Below are 26,033 nucleotides of genomic sequence, written 5' to 3' on the forward strand. Positions count from 1 at the left end.
CCTCCTTCCACTAGTTGATTCCGAGGCGACGGAATCGACTGTTACAAACATTTCGAGGCACACCACAATCTCTCGGGTGCTCTCTGGCAATGCCTAACCATCTAGGACCGAAGAGTCTAAGAGTAACAAATGTAAATCATGAGATTGACAATATGTACAAGTGCTCAAGTGGTTGGATTGCTCTCTTTTTGAATTTCACTCAACCCACAATTTGATTTGGCAAATTTAATCAATCACTCACTAAGAGGGGGTTGGGAGAGTTGGCAAGGCTCAAAATGTGTATGTGTATCAGCAGAATCAACAGCCTCCAAAGGTGGAGGCTTGGGGGTATTTATAGCCCCCTTGGAAAAACTAGCCGTTTTATAGCCGTTGCCATACCTGCATACCGGACACGTCCGGTATGACTTACACTGCGCCAACGGTAACTAAGTTATAGTAATGTTGTGAGGCGTCGGAACTCCCAACGAATGCCGGAACTTTCGACCATCGGAACTCCCGGCTCATGTCAGAACTCTCGACCCTCAGCATATTTGAAAACTAAGTAACTAAAGTTGAAGTTTGTGAGGTGTCGGAACTCTCGACTCAAGCTGAAACTTCCGACCGTCAGAACTCCTGACCTACGTCGGAACTCCTGACTCTCAAGGCATTTGAAAACTAGCCGTTGGCCTTTGGCCATCCATACCAGACACGTCCGATATAAATGCTGGACACATCCGGTATGACTAGGACAGTGAACCCTCCAAGTTAGTTTAAGCGCGAGACATCGGAACTCCCAACCATTGTCAGAACTCCCGACCGTTGGAACTTCCAATGAACCAACTCGAAAACAACACTTTTATTATTGCTGGGCAAATACCGAACACGTCCGGTATCAATACAGACCAGTAAGAAATCAGTTAGCTCTTTTGTCTCTCAAATACTCAAAACTCACATGGGTTGGCTTAAGCACTTATGAAACATTATCTATCAACATGATGCATTCCTCTTAATAGTACGACATTCCTATTAACTCAAATTTAAAAGTATAACAAAATTAAACCTTTTGAGTTGATCTCTTTCAACCAGAGTCGTGTATTTCAATCTTCATCAAGTGAGGGTGCCAACATGTTAACTTTGATCTTTTTTCACTTAAGCATAGCCATCTTGAGCACGTGATTTGATTCCATTCATCAAATTTGAATAATCCCAAATATATCAAGTCACTTCCATCAAACACTCTAATAGTGATTTGATCCTCCACATAAGCATGACCATCATAGCTTGATTAGTACCTCAACTAAATGCAAGTACTTCCTTCTTCACCCTAGCTAGGTTCTTTGGTCGTCAAGCCGTCGCTTGCCCTTCACCCTTGCTTAGTACCTCAAAGTCTTTCCTTGCTATCTTCACCATCTCAAGCCATCAAGTCATATTTTGTGTTGAATCATCCATTCATTTGTATTGTTATCTTTTTCATTTCAATTTAGCAAGCTTCAAATATAAGACCATTCCATATGCAATCCCTCATGTCTCATTAATTAATTCTTACGAGCTTGCTTTCACACAGTACATGGAAATCCCACAATAAATAAGCATTTGTATGAATTCCATTTGCATTGTTGTCTTGTGCTTGAACTAGATTGTTCATACAACAACATATCATTTTGGCTTTCATTAAGTACCGGTGAGATAACCTATTACCTGTCCACACTTAGTAAACGGGTTAGACCTTTAATCACATTGTTATTCAATCATCCAAAATCCACTAAATGGCTAGATGCACTTTCAATCTCCCCCTTTTTGGTGAATGATGACAACTTGATTAAAGCTTACAAAAGAATATAAACATTTAAGCTTTTGGGTTCAATGATTTATGAGAGGCTCCCCCTTAATATGTGCTTATGATTAGAATTCACAAAATGACCTCAAATGTTAATTGCACACATTAAAACATATAGGAGACTCCCCCTAAATCATTGCATCCGTGGGGTGCATGTGTGTGTGACAAAGTAAAACCGTGATGCATATGACAAGATATATCACATAAGAATAAATATAAAGACATCACATCAAATATTTTCATTCTTGCATGCATAGTCCTTATGAAAATAAAAACAACACATGTATGTCACACATAGCACCCATTACACATTTTCTCAAGTCCACAAGCCACTAATATATAAATAAAGATCATGTCTCGAGAGATACATAGATAAAGCATAAGTAAGTCTCATCTCAAACTCAAGAAGTCTCATCTCAAACTCAAGATACATTTTATCTCAAACTCAAGAAACATCAAGGAAGTTCAGAAACTATAGCCTGTAGTACATATCTTCAGGTACAAAAATAAGCAATACGAAACAAATATCCTGAAGCTTTAATCAGTCTCTCTCTCCTTTGTCATCTATCACCACAAAGGTCCAACAATGACAAACTAAGGACAAAGGGGCTGCAAGCTATCTCCGAAAACTGAGATCACTCATCATCATCTTCATCTCCACCAATATCCTCATCATCTGAGCGTGTAGCACCGGCTAGACGAGAACCACCTGCACTAGATGGGTCATAGAAACTACCCGTGAGGTCACTCCACCAGTCTGAAGCATACTCGCCTACAGCACTGGGACGTGGCTGAGAGTGAGTAGGCACCCGAGCCTATAGTGGTAAAGTGTCAGGGTGCTCTAGAGCCTACTGCTACTGTTGTCGCTGAAGGAACTCAACAAACTCTGTGTCATACCTACCCTGCTGCTGCTCCTCAGTCTTGGGCTCACTAGCTGCCTCATCTGATAGTAGAGACCTAGGAGGATCAAGCTCAAGTCTAGAAGCAATCTGCTTCAAAGTCCGAGTATCCTTCCTCCTAGCCTCCCTCTCCTTCTGCTGATAGGTCTGTATGTCCTTGCATATCCCAAAGATAGCACTAAACATCTTACGAATAGGAGAAGGAGGACTGCGGCGATGTGAAGAAGAACGTGAAGGAGCAAGTGGTAGAGGAGAAGCTCATCCAGCTGCTGCACCACCTGCAGGTGAATCTGCCTCTGGTGCTCCTCCTCCTCCTCCTGGTCCTGCTGGAGGTACCCCAACCTCAGGCAAATCTACAGCAATCTTCAAAGGTATGCCCTATGACCTGCTCAATCATGTGCATGATGTAGGGAGCAAAACCACAGTCCTTGAGGGGCCTCTCGCCGACACTCCTAATCTCGCACCATATGAAATCAAAGACACTAAAAGGTCATGCATCAGGTGCCATCCTATGGAGTAGGTTCCTAGAGTAATCTACAATGTTTCCCTTGTCTCCACCCTTGCAGTTAATGGTCTTCCTGAACATCATGTTCAGGTATCTATAGGTAGGGTGAAGATCTAAAACCTTTCCCACTGCTCCTCTCTCACCTCCTAGTGGATACATGTAGGCGAGCTGCTCTGGAGGCAACACCTGCTCTGTGTGGATCCTATCTTTCTGAAGATCCTCATCTGAGAAGCCAAGTAGAGCTACAAAAGCATCATAATCAACACTGTACCACTGGCCCTCAAGCATCCAGTGCATACGCCTCTCATCCTCCTCAACATACAGAGAGGCATAGAATTGAGCAATCACCTTAGTGTTCTAGTCATGCTGAAACTCTACGATCTCATATACCCCTATATGCTCACAAATAGCAATAACATGATCAATGGAGGCCTTCTGCAAATCTCTGATGTATTGCCAGTCAATCCACTAAGACCTAGCAATCACTGGGTTCCTGGTGAGGATCACACTGGTGTAGTAGTCCATATGAAAGGTTGTCTGAAACCAATGATCAAATTGAATCCTAGACAAGCCCCTTGGATCAATTCTTCTTTCATCTCTGGCCCTTCTGGTCATGCCTTTCCCTCAATAGTCAATTCTAGCAACATAAGAGGGTACACTAGGTGGATGTGGCTCAAGTAAACCATAGTGCATACCCTGACCTGGCTGGTGCTGAGCCAGAGGTACTGCCTATTCCTCCTCAATCTCTTGCTCGTCATCTGAGCTGCCACCATCTGAACCTCTGCCAGTGCTCTTCCTCTTTCTAGTGCTAGGCACCACCCTATACTCCATTGTATCTGTGTCAGAGGAAGAACTGCTATCAACCTCTTTGTACTATGGAACACCTCTAGTAGCCCTGGAGAGTCCCCTGCTGCTGCCCTGCTCCTACTGACTGTATCTGGAATGTATTTCCTGTCTTGCCTTCTTGTATTTCTCCAAAGCTGGATCATGCCTATGCTTGGACCTAGGCTCCTGTCTTCCACTCATGGCTATTGTCATGTATCCAAAGATTTACAAGGAATTTTAGATACATGCCCAAACGATAGCTTATTTTAGTTGAAATATAGAAATAAGAATAATTATCCTATGCTTTGTAATCACCTTAACCAAACTAGGTCAAAAGGTTCACAAAACACAATAGACAATTAAATTTAGTCCTAAGAATCAACCATTGAGAGGATTGAAACAAGGGAGCAATATCTGCTCTGCTGTCCCTGCATACTAGACACGTCTGGTATGAGCGGACAGCAACCCTAACCGAGGTCCTTGGCTCAATCTTCAACCAATCCAATCTAAACTCTGGGCAATGCTTCTAGATAGGTAATGTAGCATCTCTACCAAAAGGATTTCAAAATCATGCCCTAACCACTTAGATCAGATGAGGTATGGGATTAGGGTACCTTGAGAGAGTGAATAAAGATGCGATTGGAAATCCAAGTCCCAGAGCCTTCGATCTTGATGCAAATCTCCTCCGATCCAATCTCCCTTTCTTCTTTTTTTGGTGGAATCACACGATCGCCAATGTGGTGGAACAGCGGTGGTGGCGTTGGCTTGGAGGAGAGAAAAGAGAGATAGAGGACTAGGGCCGAAGGGGTACCTACCATTTTATAACCCCGCTCATACCGGCATACCGAACACGTCCGGTATTTGTGGGCTGGCTGTTATAGTTCCAAATTTCATTCACTCAATTCTAATCCCCTTCTCTATCATTTCTTGATCAAAAAACATGTATGTCCTTGATCCAAATAAGTTGTAATTACTTTTTGTTATTCAAATGCCATGAGTATCACTTCTCTTTTCCAAATATTTGGCATATGAGTATCACTTCTCTTTTCCAAATGCCATGAGTATGTCCTTGATACCAATTGTGAGACATAGTAGATTGTGGACTTAAGAAAGCCATGTCATGTGTTAATTAGCCAATCAATCAATCAAGGAGAGCTATAATTATCACATGACAAGGCTAGGTCACAAAGACCAAGATTCAAATAGTTTTTCAAATTCACACCACCTACGCATGCTAGTTATGGGTTTTGAAAAATATCTCTCCTATGTCACACAAATGCACATTCTAACTTATAAAGGGCCTTAGATGCACTTACAATGCATGTATGTAAATACATACCTTTGCCTTGAGCCCACAAGAATACCACTAAGCAGATACATAGCATGATAATCTTTATGTTGACCTTAATTCCCAAATAATCATGCTAGATAAATTTTCATCCAAAGGACTATAAAGAATGCTAGATAAATTTGTTAGTTCATAAAGGTGCAAAATAGAAACTGAGCTCCCCCTAAATAAGTGCTTTAAGTAATTTGAATGACTTTCAACTAGCACTTTATTCTATTAAGAATATGGGAGTTAATTTTCTATTTTGAACCATAACCAAATAGTTTGCCATATTTAAATTTGAGTTCAAGAGATGCTCACAATTCACTTAGATTTGGTAAATCACAAGCCTCTGAGTAAATTTAGGATATATGAAAAAATATGGATCAAAGACTTAAGTTACAATTCTATTAGTGTTCTGGTTCCTATAATACCGGACACGTCCGGAATACACAGAACAGAAATATTTTCTCTCTGTCCCTGGCCATACCGGACACGTCCGGTAAGAGCAGGACAGACACAATTAATTCACTGCTTATGATTCCTCGTTTAGCTTTAGTATTTATTGTACACTAGTATCTTAACAAATAAATTGCTCTACTAGAGAGCTATTAAAAGCATCATATGGCAAGCATGATAATTATCAAGTAAGACTAATTAGCCACTTTCAATTTTTTACAAATATGCCTATTTGTGAGTCATTGAGCACAAAACAAATAAAGTGGCTATCCTATAAGGTTTAGGTACTTATTACCAATGGTGAAGATGAAGTAAATGATATATTCATTAAATTATCTTCGTGTCAACCATATAAGAGATTATGATAAGAATTGGTTGATAGATTGAGTGAATATTATCAATTCGCTTGCTCAACCACCCCTAAGCCTTCATCTCATCACCAAGTACCTACATCATTAACCTAAGCACACTTTGGTACCCAACTCTTGTTGGGTCCTTTTGGGTTAGTCAACAAGTGCTTAGGCACCCAAATGGCTTTAGTACTAGTTTGTGGTGAACACATCACCTTGCTAGTGCTAACTCCACTTGTGGTCTTCCTAAGCATATCATTATAAACAAATGTGTTCGGCTTAGGAGTGTTACCATTTGGGCATTCATAGCTTAGATGCCCCTTTCTTCTACAAGCATAGCATATGCGGCCTTTGTTTGCTCTATGCTTATTTTGCTTGTATGGACATCTATCAACCTTGTGGCCCATCTCATTGCATCCATAGCATCTTCTTGTTAAAACTTGGGCTTCCTTTCTTGCCTCTTTGTACATTGGGCATTTCTTGGTAGGATGCCCCAATTTCTTGCTCATGAGACAAGTGCTTTGTCCATCACTTTTCTTTCGGTTGGCCAACTTGTTTGAGGCCTTTGGTTTGGCCACTTCACACTTGTCGTCTCAACTCTTATGTGGACACATGGCCCACTCATGTCCATATAATCCACAACCATAGCATAACCTTTTTCCATGTTTCTTGCTCTTGGTTGTGTTGGCCTTGCTTGAGATGTGATTCTTTTGTTGGGTTTTGGAGGAAGCAAGGTTTGAACCCTTCTCAAGCTTCTTCACTATGTTATCACGGTTATCTTGAGAAGGTTGTGCTTTCTCCTTACCCTTCAACCGAATCACATCTTTCTTTAATCTTTCCACCTCTTCTTTGAGCTCTATGTTTTCTATGAGATTTAGCTCAATCGAAGACTGGCTTGCTTGAGGAGCACATTCATTAGTACAAGAAATATTTAATTGAGATGGTGTACTAGTGAGTGAATGTGTGAGAGGTTGAGAAAATTTTACCGATGTGATCACAACCTCATAAGCCACCTCAAGCATGATGCTTGATTCTACTACTTCATTATGAGAGCACTTTAGATGAACATAGTTTGCTTGTAGCACATTATACTTGCTTGATAGTTCATCTAGCCTTGCCTTGAGCTCCAAGTTTTCCTTCTCTAGTTGTGAAACACTAGAAGAGGAGTTAGTAACTAAAGCATGCTCAATTGACAATTTTTCATACCTTTCACTTAGAGCCTTTAGTTCTTCCATCTTGGAGATGAGAAACAATTCTTGCTTTTGAAGTGATTGCTCTTGCTTCTCAATCTCTTCTTCAAGCTCATCATTCTTTTCAACTATCTTCATGATGATGAACTTGTCTTTGCGGTTGAGATGATCAAGATTGTAGTTGTCTTCAACTTCAACATCACTCTCATCTTGATCATCTACTTGTGCTTTCTCCTTTTCTTGATCTTTCTTGCTACTCTTCTTCTTGCTTTTCTTGGCCATGAGACACAAATGATGAGTATCATGAGAAACTGAGGTTGACTCATCACTTGGTCGCCACCGGGCTTGAGCCTCATCATCACAGACAGCCTGCTGCCCTGCTGCCACGGCCATACCAGACACGTCTGGTAGGTATGTGCAGGCAGATAGCATGTCATGCCTTGCTTGCACTTCTTGCTCCGGCTCGGCGCTCTTGAGGTCTTGTGAGGCTTCTTCACTGTATGAAGACACAATGGATATACTTTCCATTGACTCAATCTCAAGTGCATCATCACATTTAGATTTTCTATATAAATCAAAAAGTCTAGTCCAAATGAGATGAGCACTCTCCGGAGGTGGTTGTCCATTGAAGATTGCCTCATCTTGAACATCTGCACTCAATGTACTCAACATGACATTAATAGCTTGAGCAATGAGTTGCACACATATCTCTTCCTCTTTTGACAAATTTTTGTAGTTGCTCCAATCAACTATAGAAAGAGGTATGCTTGCATCCACAATATGCTCAACAAGAGGACTAATATCTCTAAAAGCATTGAGTACATGTATTGATCAAGGTAGAAAGTTTGAACCATCATTTTGGAGAAGTACCGGCTCCAACTCCATAGGCGTCGACATCCTTTTCTCACGGCGATGAAGCTTTAGGTGAGAACCTCGCTCTAATACCAATTGAAAGGACCTAGGATGCCGCATAGAGTGGGGGTGAATAGGCGTTTTTGAAAATTAACACCTTTAAATGCGGAAACAATTAGAAAAGGGAGTTTTCAAAATGGAAACTCCAAATCAAGAGTAATACCACCCCTCACAAGTTAACCACAGAGTAAACAAGGTATAAAAAATATATCTAGAAGCTACAACCCTGCAACACAAAGTTAGAATAGAAATCAAATAATATTCAGCCCTAAGCTCTAATACTGGACATGTCCGGTATGAATACTGGACATGTCCGGTATACACAATTTCTACAGATCAGCCCCGAACTTGCTCCCTTCGATTTCTATCTTCAAACCAAACTGCAGACATCTACTAGAGATGACAATATACATAGAGAACCTGCACAAGAGCTGGAGCAACACAAATATCAAATGAATTGCGAATTGAGACACGATATTTGTTTTACCGAAGTTCAGACTCGTTCGAGTCCTACTCTCTGTTGAGGGGGCTGCGGGTGACCCAGCGAAGGTCAGTCCTAGAGGGTACCACGAAGGCCACTTTAGCTGGAGTCTTTTCCAACTCCTTTTCCTCCTTCCACTAGTTGATTCCGAGGCGGCGGAATCGACCGTTACAAATATTCCGAGGCACACCACAATCTCTCGGGTGCTCTCCGACGACGCCTAACCGTCTAGGACCGAAAAGTCCAAGAGTAACAAATGCAAATCACAAGATTAACAATATGCACAAGTGCTCAAGTGGTTGGATTGCTCTCTTTTTTAATTTCACTCAACCCACAATTTGATTTGGCAAATTTGATCAATCACTCACTAAGAGAGGGTTGGGAGAGTTGGTAAGGCTCAAAACGTGTATGTGTATCAGTAGAATCAGCAGCCTCCAAAGGTGGAGGCTTGAGGGTATTTATAGCCCCTTTGGAAAAACTAGCCGTTCTGGTATGACTTACACTGCGCCAACGGTAACTAAGTTACAGTAACGTTGTGAGGCGTCGGAACTCCCGACGAATACCGGAACTTTTGACCGTCGGAACTCCCGACTCATGTCGGAACTCCCGACCCTCAGCATTATTTGAAAACTAAGTAACTGAAGTTGAAGTTTGTGAGGTGTCGGAACTCCTGACTCATGCCAGAACTTCCGACCGTCGAAACTCTCGACTTACGTCGGAACTCTCGACTCTCAAGGCATTTGAAAACTAGCCGTTGGCCTTTGGCCGTCCATACCGGACATGTCCGGTATGACCAGGACAGTGAACCCTCCAAGTTAGTTTAAGCGCGAGACGTCGGAACTCCCGACCATTGTAGGAACTCTCGACCGTCGGAACTTCCGATGAACCAACCCGAAAACAACACTTTTATCACATCCGGTATTGCCAGACCAGCAAGAAATCAGTTAGCTCTTTTGTCTCTCGAATACTCAAAACTCACATGGGTTGGCTTAAGCACTTATGAAACATTATCTATCAACATGATGCATCCCTCTTAATAATACGATATTCCTATTAACTCAAATTTAAAAGTATAATGAAATTAAACCTTTTGAGTTGATCTCTTTCAACCGAAGCCGTGTATTCCAATCTTCATCAAGTGAGGGTGCCAACATATCAACATTGATCTTTTTCACTTAAGCATAGCCATCTTGAGCACGTGATTTGATTTCATTCATCAAATTTGAATAATCCCAAATATATCAAGTCACTTCCATCAAATACCCTAATAGTGATTTGATCCTCCATATAAACATAACCATCATAGCTTGATTAGTACCTCAACTAAATGCAAGTACTTTCTTCTTCATCCTAGCTAGGTTCTTCGGCCACCAAGCCATCGTTTGCCCTTCACCCTTGCTTAGTACCTCGAAGCTTTTCCTTGCTATCCTCACCATCTCAAGCCATCAAGTCATATTTTATGTTGAATCATCCATTCATTTATATTGTTATCTTTTTCATTTCAATTTAGCAAGCTTCAAATATGAGACCATTCCATATGCAATCCCTCATGTCTTATTAATTAATTCTTACGAGCTTGCTTTCACACAGTACATAGAAATCCCACAATAAATAAGCCTTTGTATGAATTCCATTTGCATTGTTGTCTTGTGCTTGAACTAGATTGTTCACACAACAACACATCATTTTGGCTTTTATTAAGTACCGGTGAGATAACCTATTACCTGTCCACACTTAGCAAACGGGTTAGACATTTAATCATGCTGTCATTCAATCATCTAAAACCCACTAAAGGGCTAGATGCACTTTCATGCTGCCATCGCTGTCACCACCTGCAGGGCTCTACCACCGCAGCTACCTAGAATCAAACGGTGAGCTGCACATTGTGGGTGCCATGGTGAGCACGTTCCACGAGACACAGAGCTTCACCTACAGCAGCACGATCTACAAGTACAACCTCCACGACCGTACGCCGGAGTGGTCTAGGGTGAGAGACATTGGTGATCAGACAATGTTCGTGTCTAAATATTTTGATGAAAGCTTCAGTGGAACAAGTGTATCCAAGTACAAGGAGAACAAAATCTATATGTCTGAGCCATTGTACGGGGATCTATACGACATGGTCCATCGACTGGAGATCGTTGATATTGCTACCGGCGCATCTAAAGTGAAGCCCGTCTAGGAATAGATGCAGGGTTCTGAGGCTCTAGGTTGGATTCGACCCAATCTCTGGAAGCTCTAGAGTTTGTGAGCCTGCGACGCCGCGCACTCCGTAACTGTGTTAAATTTATAAACTTTGCTTTTTGGATTAAATGTCACTTTAACTTTGGTATTTAATTTAACAGTATTATTATTTTATCGTGCGATCCGTGCGTTTTTAGTATAAATTGTTAGTTATCCCGTAGCAACGCACGAACACGCTATCTAGTATCCAAATAAGCCTTTAGCAGGCACGTTAAATAAATTGTATTTAACATAAATGCATGGCACATTTTTTATCAAGTTATGGTAAAACATACGGACTCCAATTATAGAAAGAAACGGACTCCAATTACATACAGAAAGAAAAGGTCTCTTAATCCGTTCTTTGTGAGGCGTCAACCCTTTGATTATATCTAGTCTAGATTTTATAAACGTGATAGCTGTAACTATAAATATTTGGAAAATGTATAAAGAATTTTTTTGCTACATTATGCAATTGGCTTTATTTCGAGAGACTAACAAAACTGTACCGTGCCACTTCCACTAAGACACTTAGGTAGCTCTGCAGTTAATAGTTGGGTTTAAATCTGGCAAAGTGTGGAGCCTGACCCAAGCAAAATGTGTGTGTGATTCTCGCAAAAAAAGAAGAAGCAAAATGTCAAATGTGTGACATGGGGTCTGTGAGACCTAGCCCATGGGCCGAATTACGGTTAGGGGTACTGTAGTTGTAGTGCTGAATTGGGCTGGGCTGAATCCGGCAGTGTAGCGGCGAGTACTGTAGCTACAGACAACACTGTGCAACTATAAGTTTAGTATCGTACCGTGAATTATGAGTTCGCCGAACCAGCTTAAATAGCCAGGTCAAAGACGCGTATTAACCGGTTAACTGTTTTGCGCGAAACGAGGACAAAAACGTAAGCGGGTTGCTACGTAGGTGGGGTCCAGAAGCGTCAGAAACTTCTGGGAATACGGATGCGACCTCGAACTCGAATGAAAGAAATAAGACGAGCAAGAATGAAAGAAATAAGACCGTGGCACCTAACTCTCCACCAGAGAAAGCTTGTCTTCTCGGACATCTTGTAATCAAATTGGGTCAGACAAAAAAATCTTAGATAATGACCAGAGAAAGCTTGTCTTCTTGGACATCTTGTAATCAAATTGGGTCAGACAAAAAAATCTTAGATAATAAAAGAAGAGTCAGCCCTTGGGGCACGAGGTGGGTCCCCTGTATGCAGGTCGCTACTTAACTTGACACGAGTCTGGGAATACGGATGCGACGTCGAACCAGGAGGAGCACTCCGCGACGCGCGACTCGATACTGATGCGTACGTGCACGTCGACGTCGAGACTTCTAAATTTTTAGAAGGGGATCTTTATTTCCGTGATGATATTGATAAATTGAAAAATAATCCAACTATTTTGCAATTGAGAAATTAGACCATGAGCAATCATCCGGTTGAGCTCCACTCTCCTTATGGGTGATATTGAAATTCAAGGGTTATGGATCGGGCTAATAGATAAGGGTTGTAGAAAGGGAAAGCCACTCTCATCCTTTTTTCAATTCTGATTGTACCGGTAGCATGTTGAAGCTGTGGAATGGTGTTTGTTGGTGAGTAAAGAGCCCATTCTAAAGATGAAGCACCACAATCTGATTCCAGTTTTTCACTTCATTCGTTACTTTCCAGCTTCAGAAGCAAGCCTATAGTAGGTAGTAGGAAGGCGAGTGATGGGTAATCTCAGTCGGTAAAGAACCTGATGCGTACGTGCACGTCGACGTCGAGACGAGGAGTCGACGAGGAGTAGATACTGATGCGTACGTGCACGTCGACGTCGAGGCGAGGAGGCCATGTAGCACTCCGCGCGTGAAAACGCGACTCGATACTGATGCGTACGTGCACGTCGACGTCGAGACGAGGAGTAGATACTGATGCGTACGTCATGCGTGACACTAGCACGTCGAACCTCTACGTCGACGTCGACGAGGAGTAGATACTGATGCGTATACGGATGCCGCGCTTAGATACTGATGCGTACGTGCACGTCGACGTCGAGACGAGGAGTAGATACTGATGCGTACGTCATGCGTGACACTAGCACGTCGAACCAGGAGCTACGTAGATACTGATGCGTACGTCGTCAACGTCGACGTCGAACCAGGAGCTGGGAATACGGAGAGCGGGAGAGGAGCTACCTCGACGGTTAGAAAGGCGTCAGAAACCTCGACGGAGCTACGTCGACGAGGAGTAGATACTGATGTCGACGAGGAGTAGAGAGTAGATACTGATGCGCGCGTGACCAAGCGTCAGAAACGTCGACGAGGAGTAGAGAGTAGATACTGATGCGCGCGTGACCAAGCGTCAGAAACGTCGGCGACTGAACTACTGACTGCGCACTCCCACGGTTTTATCATTGTATTGATGTATCACCGTGGTTTTATCAAAACTATAATCTTCTTAGAGTTTCACTTATGGCCTCTTTTTTTAAACCAAGGTTTTATATCTTTTATTAGCTTATAAAACAAAAGTTTTTTGAGATCACAGTTTTCAAAAACTACGTCATTCAAATAACTCTGATTTCAAGTTTTAGTAGCACTATTAAGTTGTTAAGCTATCTAGACTAGGTAATTAAATATCGTGTGCTAAGTTCAAGCAGGTACATAAGTATAGTAATTGGAGTATATCATGATTCATCATTAACCTCATCATCTATTACATTCCAGTTGCATTAACTGTTGTACCATCCTAGAGTCCAAATAGCTCAGATCTACTTTACATGCTGAGTGGACTGTACACTCCCACCAAACCCACTTATTCTCTCCGTCCTGTAATACAGTGCATTCTAAAAATTTTAAGACAACTAAGGAAACACTTAAATAACACATATACCCATAGATTAGACCCAATTAAGGAGTTTCTCATCATATTATGGTTTTCTTTTTTTTAGCAAACTTTACCAATATAAGCATAGTTATTACATAGAATGCATTATATTTTAGTACAAATTTTATTTTAGAAATCACAATGTACTATATTTCTCTATGGAGAGACTACGCTTTTGTCCTCGCTTCACGTAAAAGGGTTAGCCTAAATAATTTTTCTTCCATTAATTCAGGCGTTCATTTCTCAACGAAATATTCGCCACGGTGTCATATACAAAAGCATGCCCGGTTTCTCCGCTTGGTGAGCTGGCCACACTAACTCCTTCCCAATCAAGGTTGACTCGCCGCCCTGGGGCCCATCTACACCATCCAATCCTGATCGGACGGACGTCACGGCAGAACAGAGTCCCCAATCGCCGCACCCGCCTCTTGCTGCATGCGGTGGAGTCTACGGTCAACGTGCCGGGCGCTCGAGCGAGGGAGGGCCTCTATAAAGCAGACGACGAGCCGGCCGGCCGCTTCGTCTCCCTCTCCCCTGTCTTCACCTCCTCTGGTTTCCCACCAGCCCAGCCTCTCCTCTGTCATCCTCCATTATGGACGCCGCCGAGGAAGCACCCCTGACGGCCATGGGGACGCAAGCGCCGGAGAACTACCACCCTGAAAAGGTACCGTCTCCCTCCCTCTCTCAACCGCGCAAACATGCCCCCTGTTCTGAGTGCTCTCCCATCCATGATCCATCTTGTGTCTTGTGTCTTGCTTCGCCGGCCATGGTGGGCATCTGCTCAGCCATCTACCTACCTGTGCTGCCCAACCACAACCAAGATCGCACGGCACGGCCAGCTGGGTTTAGCAACACCTGTCGTTCTTGGAAGCCTCCGCAGTGCATGCATACGCCATCATTTCAGACATTCTGAAGCAGAGAACCAAAAAAAGATCCAAACTTTAGAGTCGTGGTTTGTCTTAGTTTCGAAAAGCCAAGAAAAAAAGAATCATCCTGAGCTGTCGATTTGCGAAGAGGGGGGGCATGGCGGAGTTGAGGGGCCGGTCGGGACACTGAGATTAGATTCAGATTCAGATACCTTTGCAGATACAGAGCACTCCCCAACTTCACGGGAGGAGGAGGGGGAAAAAGCGTATTTTTGGACGCCTTTCGCGAGGCGGATTCCTCCGCCTCGCCGGCATCAGCAAAAGTGAAGACCCCCCCACTCATCCCCTAACAAAAAGAGGATAAACAATAAGTTGGCTAATTTGTTTATTAGTGGATAGTCCAAAACTCTGCTACGGTTTTGTCATCTGCCCATGTGTGCTTCTGTCAGTTCAGGGGAACTCATTAGTTCAGCGTTGCTCAACTTACTGCTTAGACACTCAAAATCAAGGTCATACCATGGAACAATTGTACTAAGTAGTTCATCCAGCAGTTCTAATTTTTCCTTCAAGTAGTGCTTCTGCTGCTATCTTGTTTTTGTGTTATATTTTATAATTTGTGGAAATATTGATTTGCAAACTGCCTGCTTCTTATAATACTAGAATTGTGGTTATGAATTGAATGACCAACCCTGCTATATGCATGCACAATGTATATTGGTTTCCAACACCAGTTTTTCACCTTTTCAGTCTCCCATGCGTGATGTAGAGTGCCTAGCTGTGAGCCACAGCAATGCAAGTCACTATAGAATATTCAAATGGCATGTTGTCATCTGGCTCGGAAGTAAACTAGCTAGTTGTTTATCTTCTATACATCAAGAAGATCATCCGAATTTGTTATCCTCTAAAATTAAATTTGAATGCTTTTTAGTTGGACTTTTATTGTCTGAACTCTAAAACATGTGGAATATTAGTATCCTTTTATTTTAGAGGATAACAATTGGGCCATTGCGGTCGTGCGGTCGCCCATCCGCACGCAGCACGCCCTCGTCGACGGCCCAGGGTTTGGTTAAATCCGTTTAACCACCTGAAAGCAGCCTGGATGGGCTCATAATTGCAATTGGGCTGTGGACTGGGCTTACGCTTGCTGCGCCCAAAGAGTTTCTATGGGCTCAAACACCTGTTTTTCTTTGAATCGTAGACTGGGGGATCCAGTAGAGTTACTTGTGATTTTCGAAAAAAAAAGTATTGCTACATGTTGTTATTGCTTTTCAATAGAGGCGACACCAAAAGAATCTTACTCATGTACACATTCGTGCAGGCCGTTGCAGATGAGGACGGGAACGGTGTGGTTGGAATGGTTGGGCAAGACGAGGTCTCCGGCGCTCAACGCCTGCGCATGCGCAGAGAGGGCCTCCGTGTCCTGGGAGTGGCCGTCGCTTCCCTGGCCGTGACGGGGCTACTGGCCGCTGGCGAGGCAGCAACTCCGGCGACGGGCGTTGCCCTGCTCATGGTGCTGATAGGCGGCATGTCCCTCGCCACCATACCAGCGCTCCGTGGACGCAACATGTAGCCAGTACTGTAGCCGCGAGCTCGAGGGAGGTGCGAGACACTGAAACAGTTTGGGTCAGTCTCCGATGGGGATTTCTTGTCTTCGGGTTCAGCTGCTCTGCTTTGTTTGAGATTCTTGGGACTTTGTTTGAGATTCCTTGGACTTTGTTTTGCTCGTTTGTAATAATGAACAGCCATATGCATTAGTCGATGCAGAAGCTGGAATATTAATATATTCCCTTTTCTAAAAAAAACTGCTCTGATTTAGCTCCTGGTTTCATGGTGCTTCCATTCCATTGATCATTATATTGATGTATCACCGTGGTTTTATCAAAACTATAGTCTTCTTGAAGTTTCACTTATGACCTCTTTTTTTAAACCAAGGTTTTATATCTTTTATTAGCTTATAAAATAAAAGTTTTTTGAGATCACAGTTTTAAAAAACTACGTCATTCAAATAACTCTGCTTTCAAGTTTTAGTAGCACTATTAAGTTGTTAAGCTATCTAGACTAGGTAATTAAATATCGTGGTGCTCCATGGGCCATGGCCTATGGCCGTGCCGCCATGACCTGGCCATGGTGGAGTCTATCAGATCTGCAAGCGCCAACGTTTAAGATTCGCTGAAATAAAATTGCCGCCTTAAATTGGAAACCACGATCACCAAACTAGACTCAAAGATTAGAATTAGAGAATGTTATGGATCTTCAAAATCATGGAATTTGATATTGAACCATAACCTCGGGAATTCTGTGAGTTTCGATAAATTTGTGACGTAAATTCGTCTTTACCTTCTTGTTGGTAGCAGGACAACACCCAACCCATGGTAGCTAGTATATATATTGTTCCCTGCACCATAAGCACAGAGATTAACGACATGTTTGACAATGATCAGGCACATGATTCATGCATTTCAGTGAATGGTTTGCCGTTTCTTTCATTTGAAACCAAATGATTTGTCTTTTTTCTGATTGGGACGTACAGCTGTCCATCTAGACATATTAATACAGCATGGGAGAAATGTGATGATTCAAGCAGCGATGCTGGGGGTATTCTTAGGATTTCTCACATCCGTACGTCTCGCGGTGTGTGGTACTCTGTGCTAATGTGCTTGTTTTGTCCCGTAATTGTTTTAGAATTGCAGCTGGATAGTTTTAGAATTTTGTTTGATTTATCCACGCAATTGTGGTTCATGGGCTTGGTACAAATTCTAACAAATTTAAATATAGTTTTGGGCTATGGTATAGTAGTAGCTCATTTGGTTAAGTTCTTTATGGTAAACTTGCCCACTAGCAGGTTCAAGTCTATGACTCCGTACAAATTCTCATATTTATGGCTAATTATTCATTCGATAATAGATGATATATCGATTGACGGTGAAACGACAATGACATTCATCTTTTTAATTGTGTGATGTGCAGTGATGTTTGCAAGGATAAGTTATACACGTGGCACCTTATAAAGGTGGAAGTGTGTGACGTGTATTGTATTTTGAAAAAAAAATACATCCTTACACCATTTCCATTGGGCCAATAATTTATAGAAAATAGTATAGCAATTCTAAATAGATGGGTTTTCCCCACCAATGGGTCAGCAGGCACACTTCGACCCTCCCGTCCTGAAACCTGATATGGATGTGGAGGTTGCACCTACGGTTCCTGATGCTCAATCTGCCCCTAATGAGCTAGTTGGAGATGCTTGTCAGACTCATGATGTTGTGGCAGATCCTCCTTATGAGATTCCTTTGACACAGAATCATCCGAGTAAGTGTCTTATCCGCATGGTTATTGAGAGCTTACCCCCTTCCTTACATCTATTTTTTCATTCTGTGTATGGATGGCATAAAAATAGAGAAAATTATGGTGAAATTTTCTGCCTAAAGTACGTATTAATCAGCGGCATCAGTTTTTCTAGTTCAAAATAGTGATTGAAGTATAAAATTGAATAGGCTTTTCAGTCATGAAATCTAGGGGAAATAGCCTTTGAAGTGATTTATCATGTCACCGTTGAATAGACTTTTCAGTGTCCTTCGAAATAGTGATTGAAGTCTGAAATCAAATAGGCTTATCGGAAGGCACACCGGAGACCCACTTACGCATAGGGAAGGCCTAGGGCTATCCACGAAATCACCCGACCGGGAGCTTGGCCCTTGCGAGGGATTCCTTGCGAGGGGCTCCAACGAGGATTAGGGGGAATCTTGCACGCTTCTCGATACCTCAGTAAAAATACTGGAGTCATCGACGGGAGTTTGCATATCTCTACCTTACTCTTTAGCTTCCACATTTACATTGTTTGCATAACTCCTTTTGCGGTAGAGATAGCAATACACTAGCAAAACCGTAGTTGCATATTTAGATAGTTTATCTTTTGCATAGGTTTTACTAAAGTTAGAAAAAAGGAGCCATAGTTTAGAGTCGGATTTTTAAGTTGCCTAATTCACCCCCTCCTGCGCGAGCCTAAAGCCGGATTTTTCCGTGGAGAGCCTCGCGCGAGGCGGAGATTGCGTCAGGACGCCGAGACCTCCTGCGCGAGGCTTGAGGCGAGGCGGAGAGCCCGGTGGGCTCGGACGTGGCGGGTGAGGGGCCCACGGCTTACCTTCTAGCTTTGTTTTTTGATGGGATTTAAGTGACCCCTTTGATGTTCGCTCGGGGTATCCCGTTCTAAGGTACCCGACAGTAGCCCCTAAGCCTCCAGGGGAGTGCGTGCACTCTCCCTGAGGGTTTGCCGAGGCTTGGTTTATACCCGCTCCCGTAGAAATTGGGTTTTGTTTCTTGAGGTTCCGGTGGGTGCGCGCGAGCGCACCCACCGGGTGTAGCCCCCGAGGCCCTGGAGGAGTGGAGTTACTCCTCCAGGGGCTTTTTTCGTTTTCGCGTTTGAGCGAGTAGTTTTTATCGCATTTGCCGAGCCCATAAGCGCAAGTTCAGGTTGCGGGGGTCTCGGCGAGGCTGCAGGAAAAGCCCCCTAGCCTCCGCACGGAGCGAGAGGTCCGTCAGGGGTCCCCCTGACTTTTGGTATGACCCTCACGCTTCCTTTTCGCTCGGAAGGAGGGGTGGAATGTGCCAGGCTACCCTTGATGGGCACGAGCGTGGGCACTTCCGGTGAGCTATTATCGGGTGAGTCCGAGTGGAGGCCCGTACCCCATTCGCTAGGGGACGGCTAGTGGTCTAGAGACGCACTTCAAGAGTACTAGAGGGTTTCTCTAGTGGGTGCCGAGGCCGTTCGCTGGGCCTCGGTGGCTCGGTGCCTCCCTACGGTGGGATCCCATTCGGAGACTTTCCTGCCGGTCTCGGACACGACTTAGGACGCCCCGAGCGATTGTTCGCTCAGGCCTCGGCCATTCGTAGGCTCGCCCCAAGGTCGTCCCTGACTCTGTTGCCCTAGGGGGGCTGTCGAAACCTCTGGAGGCCCAGCCTTCAAACCCCTGGACCATGACGGGCTCGGTGCCCTTTATCGTATTTGTAACGAAACTTCCAACATGGACTTAGACCGTTTGTCTTTGTCTTGGGTGCAGGAGGAGCCCCCGAGCCTCTGCCAGGAGCAGGAGGGCGGTCAGGGGTCCCCTGGCTTTTTCATCCGACCCTCACATATCCTTTTCGTTCGGATGGAGGGTTTGTTTGCCGAGCCCATTCTGGTGCGAGCAGGAGCCGCTGGTCTCGGCAAGGTTGCAGGAAGAGCCCCTAGCCTCTGCGCGGAGTGAGAGGGCCGTCGGGAGTTCCCCTGGCTTTTTATACGCCCCTCGCGCGTGAGGGTTTGTTTGCCGAGGCCCCTTTGGGCGCAAGCCTGGGTCATGGGGTCTCGGCATATCTGTAGGAAGAGCCCCCTAGCCTCTGCACAGGGCGAGAGGGCCATCAGGAGCTCCCCTGTCTTTTTGTATGACCCTCATGCTTCCTTTTCGCTCGGAAGGAGGGTTTGTTTTGCCGAGCCCCTTCGAGTGTGAGCCGGGGTCGCTGGGTCTCGGCAAGGTTGCAGGAAGAGCCCCTTAGCCTCTGCATAGAGCGAGAAGGCCGTCAGGGGTTCCCCTGACTTTTTGTATGACCCTTATGCTTCCTTTTCGCTCAGAAGGAGGGGTGGAATGTGCCTCGCTACCCTCGGTGGGCACGAGCGGTGGCACCTCCGGTGAGCTGTTATTGGGTAGTCCGAGTGGAGGCCCGAACCCCGTTCGCTAGGGGACGGCTAGTGGTCCAGAGACACACTCCAAGAGTACCAGAGGATTTCTCTAGTGGGTGTCGAGGCCGTTCACTGGGCCTCGGTGGCTCGGTGCCTCCCTACGGTGGGATCCCATTCAGAGACCTTCCTGCCGATCTCGGACACGACTTTGGGCGTCCCAAGCGTTTCGCTTGCTTGGGTCTCGGCCCCGTATAGGCTCGCCCGCGGTCGTCTCTGACTCTGTTATCCTGGGGCGGCTGTCGAAACCCCTTAGGGCCCAACCTTCGAACCCCTAGACCGTAATAGGCTTGGAGCTTGGTTCCTTCATATGAAAGGAATAGGCCAGGGGAATATCTTCCCCGTTGGCTTGGCAACGGGTGGCGCGCCTTTTGAGGCAGTTTTCTAGGGAGGCGAAACGACGCCTACTGCCGTAGTGGCCGAGCGTGATGTGGTGGATGGGACGTAACTGTTCTCGCATTTAATGAGGAAGACATGGGCGCGTGGGCCGGCGAAATCGGCTCATGGTTAACTGCGCCGGATCAGGGGGGAAACTTCCCCGATTTCATCGCCTGTTCGTTTCGCCTCCTCCCTGCATAAATACCCGAAGAGTCTCGCCCCTCCTCATCTTACCTTGCCTGCATTAGCACTGCCTCCGTCGAGCCATCGCTAGAGCAGCGGGTGCCGGGAAGAAGAGGGGAGAAGAGCGAGCCTAGGGAGAAAGCGAGAAAAAGCGAGAGCGTGGGAGAGAGAGAGAAACTCACCGCCACACCCGATTCCTCCATCGCACCCATGGCTGGCAACATCGTCGTTGTCGAGGCGGACCCCTAGGATCCGTCGGACGTCACCGAGGAGATGCTTCAGTCGCTTGTCGACGGTGGACTCCTCCGCCCGATGACAGACCCCACCAGGCCAGAGTGGATTGCTCTGTACGGTGAGCCAGAGCTGAGGCCTCGCGACGGCTACGTCGTGAGCTTCGTCTCCTTTCATGAGCGCGGCCTCGGCGTCCCGGTGGATCGGTTCATGCGAGCGCTCCCGCACTACTACGGCGTGGAGCTCCACAACTTCAATCCCAACTCCATCGCTCAGGCGGCAATCTTTGTTGTCGTCTGCGAGGGGTATTTGGGGATTGCTCCCCATTGGGAGTTGTGGCTCCACCTATTCCGGGCGGGGCACACTACCAAGCCGACGGGGACGTCGGGTACGAGGAAGGCGACGAGGGCCAGCGGCTGCACTCTCCAAGTGCGCCAGGACCGCCTGCACCTCTACATCCCGGCCCAACTCGCGTCATCCAATCACCGGTGGTACACTAGTTGGTTCTACCTTCGCAACGACGACGGAGGACTTCCCCCTACACTGGGCGGATTGTGGAGAGTTGCCCAAAGAGATGGAAGTACGGCGTCTCGAAGGACGACCAGCCCAAGCTGCAGCCGCTTCTAGAGGGGCTAGCGAGGCTGCGGGGCCACGGTCTCACCGTAGCTGTGGTCGTGGCCGCCTTCCACCGCTGGAGGGTGCTACCGCTGATGGCTCGACGGCGGCGGCTGTTCGAGATGAAGCTGGGTGAGCCCATTGAGGGCACCCGGATGTCCTCCTCTGCCCTTTCTGACAAGGAAATTCTTCATCGGGTGGGGGAGATGGTAGAGGCGAAGCTGAGGGGTGGCAACTTGACCCCTATCGTGATGCGGCCGTCGTGGGGGTTCCTCTTGCTGGTAAGTCGTGTGCCGCTGTAGCCTCCGAGCCTCCTCAATCTCCCCTTACCCCTTGTTTCCTTATGCGCGTCCATCGTTCCTGCAGGGGATGAGGGACGTGCGCTCCTCTCCGCCGCCCGTTCCCGAGGACGCGAGGAGGCGGGCGATCAACCGCGCGCACGCTGACGCGCAGAAAAAGCGGAAAGACGCCAAGGCGGCGAAGCGCACGAAGCAAATCCTCATGCACGAGGAGCTAGATAAGCGTCGCCATCAATAAAGGAAGGATGGTCTCCCGCTGGAGGAATCCCCATCGTCGTCGCTGTCGACGGAGGCCTCGGACGGGGATGACGGGGGCGAGGTGGGGCGAGGTCCCCTAGACCATCTTCCTGACGTAGTGGAGGTGGTGCCCGGGGCATTGGCAAGCAGCCCGGCACTCTCAGGAGGAGGAGGAGAAGCGGACCTGGGGTCGGCGGTTGCTTGCTCCGGGGCCGAGGCTGACACGCCTGAGGCGCGGGCGTTGGGCAAACGCGCCGCCAGCCCAGTGGGCTCGGCGGCCGTGGTGGAACAAGTGGCGGTGGAGGCGATGCCACCGCCCCCGTAGAGGACCGAAGGGGCGCCGGGGACCATTGATGACCGACCGGCGCCGATGGACACGGAGGCGACGCCTCTGCCGCCGCCTCCGCCGTTGCGGATGAGGTTTGCCATGGCGAAGTGGTTGCCGCCCCGTTCAATGTAAGTGTATTTTTGGTAGGGTCATAGTGCCTTCCGTTCGCCTTTTGGTCTCACACTGACCCTGTAGGTTATTTTTCCTTAGTCAGAAGCGGCCTGCGGATGAGCTTCCCTTGGTGCCCCTTAAGGCGCTCAAGGCGAGCCCCAACTCCTCCGCCCACTGGGTGGCGGAGGCACAAGCCGCTATCCAACGCGGCGCGGCGTCGGCGAGGGTCGTTCCGAAGGAGCTGACCACCCAAGGAGGGGCTGCCGAGGTGGCCCCTACACAGCCGAGGGAGGGAGTGCTTCTGCCTCGCGAGGGCGAGGCTCATGAGTCGGATGGGGCCAGCATGCCCTTGGTTGCCAAGGCCCCTGAGGTCTCTGAGGCTGAGGCGACGGAGGCCAGGGCGCCCAAGACCGTCGAGACCGTAGTGGCCACGGTCAGTGTTTCTGCGTCCACCGAGGCCACGATGGCGGAGGCTGGAGCCCCCGAGATTGTTGAGGCCATTGTGATGGCGGCGAGGCCGTCTATCCAGGAGGTGGAGATGAAGGTGGCGGAGGCCTCGGTGGCGCCCTTGGTTCAGGGGCCGCCGTTGCTGCGAGAAAGCGCCTGGGAGGCGGAGGTCTATCCGATCTCTTCCGACGATACTTCCCGGGCGCGGGAGGTGGTCGACGCCGAGGATGCTGGTGCTGTGGAATAGCCGGTGCCGATCTTGGATGAGGGAAACTCGGCCCTCGTGCGGGCACGACCCAAGCCTCGCGGGTGGGATCATCCGCGGGTACTGTGGCAGAGCCGGGACGACCCTGAGGGGGAGCCTCTATTCGCCCTCGAGGACGTAGCCAAGGGCGGGTGCTGGGGCACCTTCGAGCAATACCACCAGCTGGCGGAGCGGTCGCTACGGATGGCCCTGTCCGTGGTGGCTGACGAACTGCCCGGAGTCACCCAGGTTCGCATTTTCGTTTCTCGTGCGATGTTGTCCTTTTCTGATTTTATTGCAATCAATGACCCCTGTTCTGCTTCCCTAGGAGCTCGAGACCCGGTCCCTTGGGAAGTCGGTCTTTCTCTGGCGGGAGAGGGGCGTCTGGGACCAGCTTCAGTGGCAGAAGGGCCTTCTTGCCGGCGCCAACGAGCTCCTATTGGCATGGAGCGCGGAGGTAGAGAACCTCCGCCTTCATTGTGTCGATGCGAAGGTCGAGGCAGCCACAGCCCAGACGCAGCTCGCCCCTCTGGCGACGCGGGTCAAGGAGTTGGAGGAGGAGCTCACCAGCACGGTCAGCGACCGGGATGCCTTCAGGGGCTGAGCCGTTGAAGCTACGGCCGCGGCCGCGGCTCTCGTGGGGCAGCTGGGGGCGGACCAGCTGACGAAGGTGCCTTGGATGAGGCCCTTGCTGCAGCTGAGGCCTCACGAGCCAAGGCTGTGGTTTGGAGGGGGGCGGTCGAGGGTGAGTTTTAGTCCCCTTATTTTGTTTTCTTTTCCTTATGTTTGCTCCCTAACTCCCTTGTGTGACGCAGAGCTAGGGAGTGAAGCTTCTAGGGTGGCCGAGGCTTCTCGGGTCGAGGCTCAGTGCTTGAAGGAGGAGGCCGAGGCTTCTAGGGCCGAGGCCCTACGCCAGAAGGAGAAAGCCGAGGCCTGTCAGGTCGAGACCCAACACTGGGAGCTGAAGGCCAAGGGTGAGTTCCGTGGGCTTCCACTCCTAATTTAGGTTGTTTTTCCCTCGCTCAACCTTACTCTATTCTCCATGGTGTAGAGTCAGAGGCGGAGGTTACTCGGGCAGCCGAGGCTTCTAGTGCGGTGCAGACAGTGCTCGAGACCGAGATCGAGGAGCACGAGGCGCTGAAACATGCTGCCCTTTTTGCCTGCGAGGCCTTGGAGGTTGAAGGGGTTTAGTCAGGCAGCTCCCTAGGGAGCCGTTTGATCACGCTGAGCAACCAGATGCACGAGCGGCTCTGAGGAGCGCTGCACACAGGTGTCAAGCACGCGCTGGCCATCATCTCTTCTCACTACGTCGGCGTCGACCTCCTGGCCATCAGTGATGGGTATGTCCTGCCTGATGATGACGAGGAGGCTGACGTGGTGGTCACAAAGCCAATGGAGGTGGCGGAAGGCCCTGGCACGGCGCTGGCGATGCTCTTCGAAGAGGAGGTGGTTCCTCCCCTACCATCTGCCGGTGCTGGAGGCCCTGAGCCTTGATCTAGGCCCCGGGGGCTATGAAAAAATAGAGTAGGAGTTATTTTTGTATCGTAACGCTTGTGGCCGTCGAGGCCTTTATTTTTGAAGTATTTGTGTTTCTTAGTTGTTTTTCTTATGTTTCTGAGCCTCTGCCCTCTGTTGCTCCTGATCGGATTTCATTTGCAAAATACCCCCTTAGGGCCTAAGTCGTCCCTTGAGCGAGAGGTAGTGAGGGAGTGCCATAGCCCGGAGGCGTAGGCCGTCTCGCGACTCTACCGGCCTCTTGCTTAGGAAACAGACCTTGGTCCGAGGGGTTTTTACAACCGATTTGTCAGAGCATGCTAGAGTCTTGGCGTAGGAATTTTTGCGAAAAACGACTGAAGAATGGTGCGTGGGACCTAGGGGGAGTCCCCCATCTAGCCCCTGAGGGAGGCTTGGTTCTGCCGAGGCAGAGCCAAGTCTCCCTTGCCGTGTTACTGTATTGTCGAGACCTACGATGGGCTCGGGGGGTTTCTCGAAACATTAGACCAACTAAAAACGCTTTTTAATTGTATTTCGAGAAACAACATATACAATGCTTGGAAATTTAGGGATAAAAGCGACGTAGCTGTTCTATGTTCCAAGAGTTGGTGAAGACTTCACCATTCTCATTGGCCAGCTTGTAGGTCCCGGGCTTTAGTACTTGGGCGATGATGTACGGTCCTTCCCACGGCGGGGTCAGCTTGTGGCGGCCCTTGTTGCTCTATGCTAGCCTCAACACCAGGTCGCCTACCTTCAAGTCTCGGCCTCGGACGCATTGGGCCTGATAGCGTCGTAGGCTCTACTGGTATTTGGCCGAGTGTAGTAGCGCGACGTCTCGGGCTTCCTCCAGTTGATCGAGGGCGTCCTCTCGGGTGGTGCGGTTACTTTGTTCGTTATAGGCTTGTAGCCTCAGGGAACCATATTCCAAGTCAGTGGGGAGGATGGCCTCGGCCCCATAGACCAGGAAGAAAGGCGTGAACCCCGTGGCTCGGCTTGGAGTGTTCCTCAGGCTCCAGATGACCGATGGGAGTTCGGCGAGCCATTT

The sequence above is a fragment of the Miscanthus floridulus genome, chromosome 8 (assembly GCF_019320115.1).
Source record: "Miscanthus floridulus cultivar M001 chromosome 8, ASM1932011v1, whole genome shotgun sequence".
NCBI classification, from domain to species: domain Eukaryota; kingdom Viridiplantae; phylum Streptophyta; class Magnoliopsida; order Poales; family Poaceae; genus Miscanthus; species Miscanthus floridulus.